Here is a 7,295-nt window from a genome sequence, read left to right as displayed (position 1 = left end):
CTGCAGGAATCGCGCTTTAGTGGAATACACAAAACACGTTGTCATTTTTCGGCCTATTTATGAATAGTTTTCAACGATAAACGCTAGATTATCGATATTAGTATATGTGTACTTATGCACGCTAGAGAAGCGGGCTGAAAAATCTATGATCTTATTTGCTGATCAGCACACACACACTCACACATACATACAGTACACACATATGGGACACGTTGATATATCTGTGAAAAAAGCTCTGATTATCCCAAGACTGGTAAAATAGATTCCTTACCTCAGATGAGATGTTCTCCAAAAAGATTATTCCAATTCCTGATCGCCATTCCAAATATCGATCGCGTTTATTGATCCAATGCTGGGTACTGGAAACACATATTCCACGCTGTTCTGCGGCTCGGCAATGAATGGGATCGTCTCCGGTTACATGCCTGACAAGTAAAATGTGGATTCCGGATTTTCCCATCCATTTCATTCAGTCCAATCCAATGGGTGCAATACCATCCGGAGAGACGATAGGGGGCAGTATTTTCCCTGTTCGAGCTCAGATAGATCCCCACTGGTAACGTGAGGCTAGATTGATGAAACATTTATGGAAATCGATAATAAAAAAAATAACGATTAAATAGCGAGATTTCTCGTTCTTGGCACTCAACGCATGGCATGAACTAACGAGATTTCTCGTGGCTGGCACTCAAAGTGTTAAGAGGTTAGAGTTAGACTATATACAGTAGTCGCCGTTATAACAGTGATCATTTATAACTGTGATCCCATTTATTGACCAGATTCCCACACGGCCATTTATGTCATGCTTAGGATGGGATTCCTTTCCGGATGCATTAACGGGGGTGAAACAGTGTGACAGTGTGGGGTAGGAGTAGGACTGAATCCAACCAAATGATTGCCTCATCATCAACTAATGACACAACGCAGACAAGGCCAGGAGAAGCGATGAAGGCTGATATCGATCAACAAGGAAGCTGTCAACACTGTTTTCTAACAGGGAGACAAAAAGGTACTGTGTGGCCTGACGCCAGTGGACTGGAGTTAAAAGTAGGCCTACATGTTGTTGACAGATTAGAGGAACTGTCAATGCTGATGTATACAGTATGACCTAGCAGTCTTTACTTTTCCAAGGCAAAAGCACCATACTTACCTCTCAAGAGAATTTAGGTAATAAAACAGTCACATAGAGGGGGAGACAAACTCCATGCTCTCCATGTCTCCAAAACGCAGACTTTCTAGATACATACACCCGGCACTTTGGCCCCTAAAGGCCTGAATGAGGACTTTGACATTAGAAAATGTTTCCCCTATGTCATGTCTCTAACATTAAAAGTTGCAATAGATACAATTTTTATGTAGTGTAATCATTAAAAAAAATATATATATATATATATATATATATATATATATATATATATATATATATATATAATAAGTGTGGAATAAAAGTATTGCTCCCCCGCCCCCAATATATTTTTTGAATGATTGAATTTATGATTTCAGGCCTGCCCAAAGAATCCTGGACACAAAAATGGTCTAACTCCACAATTCAGTACTAGTTCACAGTCTTTCCACATGCTTTCAGCAAATATTTTTTCCAGCATGTACTGTATAATGTGTTTAGAAACAAATCTCTGAATTTGACTTTAAGATGACACCTCTCTGTATTCAGAAGAAGTCTGAGGAAGAACATTGTTGCTGGAAACATCACTACAGCAGAAAATAAAAGCCCTTTAAGAAGGGAGCTTGGTGTGCGGATCTATCAATTCTAATCTTCAAAGGACAGCTCAGGGCATTATGTCCCTTTCTATCCCCAGATCCCTAATGGGTTTCTTGCAGCATGTTTATATAGTTATTTCATTGGATACTGTGGGCATTGCAGAACAGTCCAATAAGAATATTTTAGTCCTTCTAGAATTCTAAGGGACATTCTTGCAAGTTCCTTACATTCCTTTAGACACATATCAAAACACTGAAATGTCGTCAAGGATGTTTTCTCTTCCTGTAACAGACTTCCATCTATTATGTACTTCTGGGTAACTGAGCTAACAAGACTCTGATGCATGCCAGCATGGGTTCGGGTAACACTGACTGAATATGACATGTTTGTGAACCTGCCAAAACCTATAAATGCTTGATTTGATGTGGGTCATACATGTGGTATGATCTACGTAGGTTATTCTCTTTAATAGTTTAATAGTTTTGATAGTCTATCAGTGAGCTGGATGCAATCCTACCTTGAGGGGAGAGAACAGATGGTGGAGGTAAACGGTACCCTATCCCCCCCCCCTCACAGTGAGCTGTGGTGTTCCACAAGGAAGCATACTAGGACCGCTACTGTTCCTAATTTATGCAAATTACATGTTGTCAGCTTGTGACTGCAACTTGTTTCTGTTTGCGGACGACTCAGCCCTGCTGGTCTCTGACAAGAACAAGTTACAGGTTGAAAAAACCCTCAGCTCAGAACTCGGCAGAATCTGCACCTGGCTTGCTGATAACAAACTATCATTACACCTGGGTAAAACAGAGTCCATTCTCTTCGGAACAAATAACAAACTCAGCAAGACCGACGGCTTCTCAGTTACAGTGGGTGACAATATTGTCAGAAGGAAAGATGAAATTACATACCTAGGTTCCATCCTAGAGGCAAATCTTTCCTGTGAAAAAATGGCATCCAATGTCATCAAAAAAGTCAACCAACAAACTAGATTCTTGTACCGGATCTCCTCTCTGGTAAACAAGAATACCCTGAAGACTCTGGCAGGAGCACTCATTCAAGGGTACTACGACTATGCTTGCACCTCATGGTACCAAAGCACCTCAAAGGCGCTAAAAACAAGATTACAAACATCACAAAACAAACTGGTCAGACTACTACTTGACCTTACTCCTAGAACCCACCTCACCCCTGCCCACTTTGACTACCTAGGATGGCTTAGAGTAGACGACAGAGTACAGCAACTTGCAATGGGCCTGGTCTACAAGATACACTACACGACTAAGGTACCCATGTACATGTCAAAATACTTCCCAAAGGTCAGTGAATACCACGACCACAACACCAGAGGGAGCTCCACAAATCATGTTAAATCCAGATTTGGCTCAAACAAGGGACTAAAAACGTTTCGCAATTATGCCACATCAATGTGGAACGCCCTACCCAAAGCTGTAAAGGAATGTGAATCACTACCACTTTCAAAACCACTCTCAAAGAGCACCTACGGGAGACTGCAATTCGAAACTGGCCCCTGTAAATGTCCTAACCCAACCCCCTCCAACGTATAGTAAATGTCCTAACCCAATAATACACGAGACCCTCTTCTTGGAACCAAGTATGGTTTCGTCGATATTCCAATGTACAGTTTTGCTTGTACAGTTGTACAGTTTCCTGTACTGTACTGTATTGTACCCATTCTGCAATCTGTTAATAAAGTTTTCAATCAGTCAATCAATCAAACCCTTTCACTACCACACTACCAAATGGTTAACCCTTTCACTGTGACAATACAGGTTAACCCTTTCACTGCCACATGACAAAGGGTTAACCCTTTCACTACCACACTACATGTTGTGAAGGATCAGATTAAACCGAATATATATATTTATTTATATATATATATTTAATAGTATTTGTATATCGTTTGATATCCCCTGTATATTCCTTGTACAATATGCACTGAATATCCCTTTAGTCTACTAACAGCCCATAATAGTTTCATTCTACCATTGGACGAGAACCTGGCGCCAGCAGCCATACCCCTAGGTTCAAGTTCAATCGTGCCGACCAACATGTCGTGGCAAGCCCGGTTCCGCGTAGGAATACGTCTGGCGAAATACGAATGGTACTATTTGTTCACAGCGCATATATATATGGCGCAAGTAAAGTAGAACTTTCTTTTAGTCCATTAGTTCTTTACCCTCCAACCTAAGTAACAGACGCAAAGCCTCACCCACGACGCACGTGTGGTGCAGTAAGGCCTACTTGGCCTCAGAATAGGCATTGAGATATCGTGTGGATTAATAGTTGAATTGTCATAGTTTGGCACTATACCGTCGAGTTGGACGTATTTCTATTAAGCTAATAATAGTCTATTATGTATGGTGCATCGTTCGGTTAGAGTTATAAAGTGAGCAGTACCCCCATCGTTCCTGACGTTATCTGGAGTCTTAACCAGGCTGCGCAGACCACGTGTGGTGCTTGCATCCGAGGAGCTCCGGGCCAGGACGAGTGGACCTGTACATTGGATTACTTTACCCGGACGACGGCGAGCCTTCCACGGCTTGGATTATCTACATGCTTTGGGTGCTTTGATTATTCCATGGATAACGGCCAACACTGCTGAGTGTTGGAACTACCCCCCGGAGAGGAGTCCAGGTGAGACGGCGCTCTACCCCGAGTGAGGTCGCCTCACGTCTCTTCATCTGTGGACCGGCAGCTACCGTCCACCAGAGGGTCCAGCTGTATTCATCTGCGGACCGAGGTTCTGTGGGCATCGTGTTCAGGACTCTGAATTCTCCCAAGAAATCGTCGGCCAGATGGGATACCGCCAGCGGCTCTTCTAACCCCCCCCTACTGTCTTACAACCAGCGGGACCCCCCCCCCTTTAGTGTATCCAGCTATAATCATTTAAGTACCATCGCTATAGTTCCCTAAAGAACCAGGTTGTATATTCGCTCCCTGCGTAACCAGAGATTGGACATTCAATGTTTCAAGTTTCAAGTTTCAAGTTTCTTTAATAGTTGTCATACAGAAGTACAGAATACTTTTGTACAAAATGCTTCTTACTGTTGCGCTCCAGAGACTGTGCATGACAAGATAAGTATGAAATAAAAACATAGTAAAAATTAGAAGAAAAAAAAGAGGTCACAGTGTTCAGTTTAGACATATGTACAATGTTCGTAGACGTAGTTACCATACAATATACAATACTGTGCAGTGTACTAATATACAATACTATATAGTGCAAGGCATAAATGGACGAGGTGCAGTTTAGGTACAATTCACAGTAGGTGTACGAGTTGTAGTGCAAATCCTTTATCAATAAATATAAAGTGTAAGTGTGTTTGTGTGATCTAAGTGTGGAGAGTGGGTGCTGCAGTGTGTTGTTTGTTTGAGTGAGTGTGTGTGTGCGTGTGGGTGTGTGTGCTGTGTGCATTTGGTGGTTGTTGCATAGTGATTATTGTTCGTTTAGCGATTATTGTTCGTTTAGCAGCCTGATGGCCTGGGGATAGAAGCTCCTTCTGAGTCTTTCTGTGCTCGCCATAAGACTCCGGTATCGCTTGCCTGACGGCAGCAGTTCAAAGAGGCAGTTGTTCGGGTGGCTCGAGTCCTTAATAATTCTCTTAGCCTTCCCCTTGCACCGCTTGTTGTAAATGTTCTGGAGGGTGGGAAGCCCCCCTCTAATTGTGCGTTCGGCTGAACGTGTCACTCTTTGTAGTCTGCTACGGTCTTGTGCAGTGCTATTCCCAAACCAGGAGGTGATGTTGCCGGTCAGGATGCTCTCTATTGTACATGAGTAGAAGTTCCTAAGGATCTTCTGGCTGACTTGGAACTTCCTTAGGCGCCTGAGGAAGTAGAGGCGTTGTCGTGCCTTCTTCACAACACTGTCAATGTGTGTGGTCCATGACAAGTCCTCGGATATGTGGGCTCCGAGGTACTTGAAACTGTTCACTCTCTCAACTGGTGCCCCGTCGATGCTGAGGGGGCTGTAGTCCTTGACCCCCGACCTCCTGAAGTCCACAATCATCTCTTTTGTTTTGCTGACGTTCAGGGAGAGGCAGTTCTCCTGACACCACTGTGACAGGTTCTCTACCTCTTCCAGGTAGGCCCTTTCGTCGTTGGCAGAGATCAGGCCCACCACTACTGTGTCATCAGCAAATTTGATGATGGTGTTGTTGTTCCGCTGTGCTACGCAGTCATGTGTGTACAGGGAGTAGAGGAGGGGGCTCAGAACACAGCCCTGGGGGGCCCCTATGTTGAGCGTGATGGATGAGGAGGTGCAGTTGCCGGCTCTTACCACCTGGGGTCTGCCCGTCAGGAAGTCCAGGACCCACTGGCACAGGTCATAGTTCAAGCCCAGGTCCCTGAGCTTGGTTATGAGTTTGGAGGGGACTATGGTATTGAATGCTGAGCTGTAGTCGATGAACAGCATTCTCACATAGTTCCCCTTCCTCTTGTCCAGATGTGATGCTGCTGTGTGCAGCACATGGGCTATGGCGTCCTCCGTGGACCTGTTGGGGCGATATGCAAATTGCAGAGGGTCCAGGTTGATGGGGAGGGAGGAACAGATGTAGCCCTTCACTAGCTTCTCAAAGCACTTCATGGCTATGGAGGTGAGGGCTACAGGGCGGTAGTCGTTGAGGCAAGCGGGCGTAGATTTTTTGGGTACAGGGATGATGGTGGACTTCTTCAGACAGGTGGGGATGACGGCCTGTTCCAAGGACAGGTTGAAGATGTCAGTGAAAACCGGGGCCAGTTGGTCGGCACAGACTTTTAGGACGCGGCCGGGGATGCCGTCCGGTCCTGTTGCCTTCCTGATATCCACTTTTTTAAAGATCCGTCTCACCTCATGCTCTGTTACCCTGAACACTGAGTCTCCATCAGCAGACCCCCCCCCCCCCATTGCCGTGGTTTGTAGGCTGGTGTTGTTATTCACAGCCTCAAACCTCGCATAGAAGGAGTTGAGATCATTTGCTAAGGAGATGTCACTGTTCAGTTTGAGGGGGGTTCCTTTGTAGTCTGTCATCTGTAGGTAAGTCTGTTGATTTACCTACGAATACTCATTTGCCATACAAGTGCATTTCAAATCATAAATGTCATTAAGTGAACGTTGTATATACCCTTTGCTATATAAAATATTCGATTTATACATTTGTGTGGACTTCGTTTCATCAGGTGGGAAAGTGTTCATCATATCTATATCATGTACTGGATGGCCAGAAGTTAAAGTACAAGAGGTAGTGGTTTAATAATACCATACTTATCAATACAGTCAGGGAATTGTACCCCTCAGTTACAATTGGTCCTTCGAGCCGGAGGGTAACTAGTGTAATATTAATATAGTGTTATTAATATTAAAATGGCGCCGAGGAAATAGAGCTCCAGGACTCCCCAACGAGTACACCCAGGAGCGGCTCACCCAGGAGCGGCTCACCTCCACAACCGTCTTCCCCCAGCGAAGCGGAGAGGATGCTACAACAGGCGTTCCTCGTCAGCCTGACAGCCTCTACCGAACGCGATCGACTTCAGGGTGAACGCGATCGACTTCAGGGTGAACGCGATCGACTCCAGACAC

This window comes from Notolepis coatsorum (genome assembly GCF_963971535.1).
Source record: "Notolepis coatsorum genome assembly, chromosome: 10".
In the NCBI taxonomy this organism is placed as follows: domain Eukaryota; kingdom Metazoa; phylum Chordata; class Actinopteri; order Aulopiformes; family Paralepididae; genus Notolepis; species Notolepis coatsorum.
The sequence above is the reverse complement of the archived record's forward strand: the minus strand, read 5'-3'. Positions refer to the sequence as shown.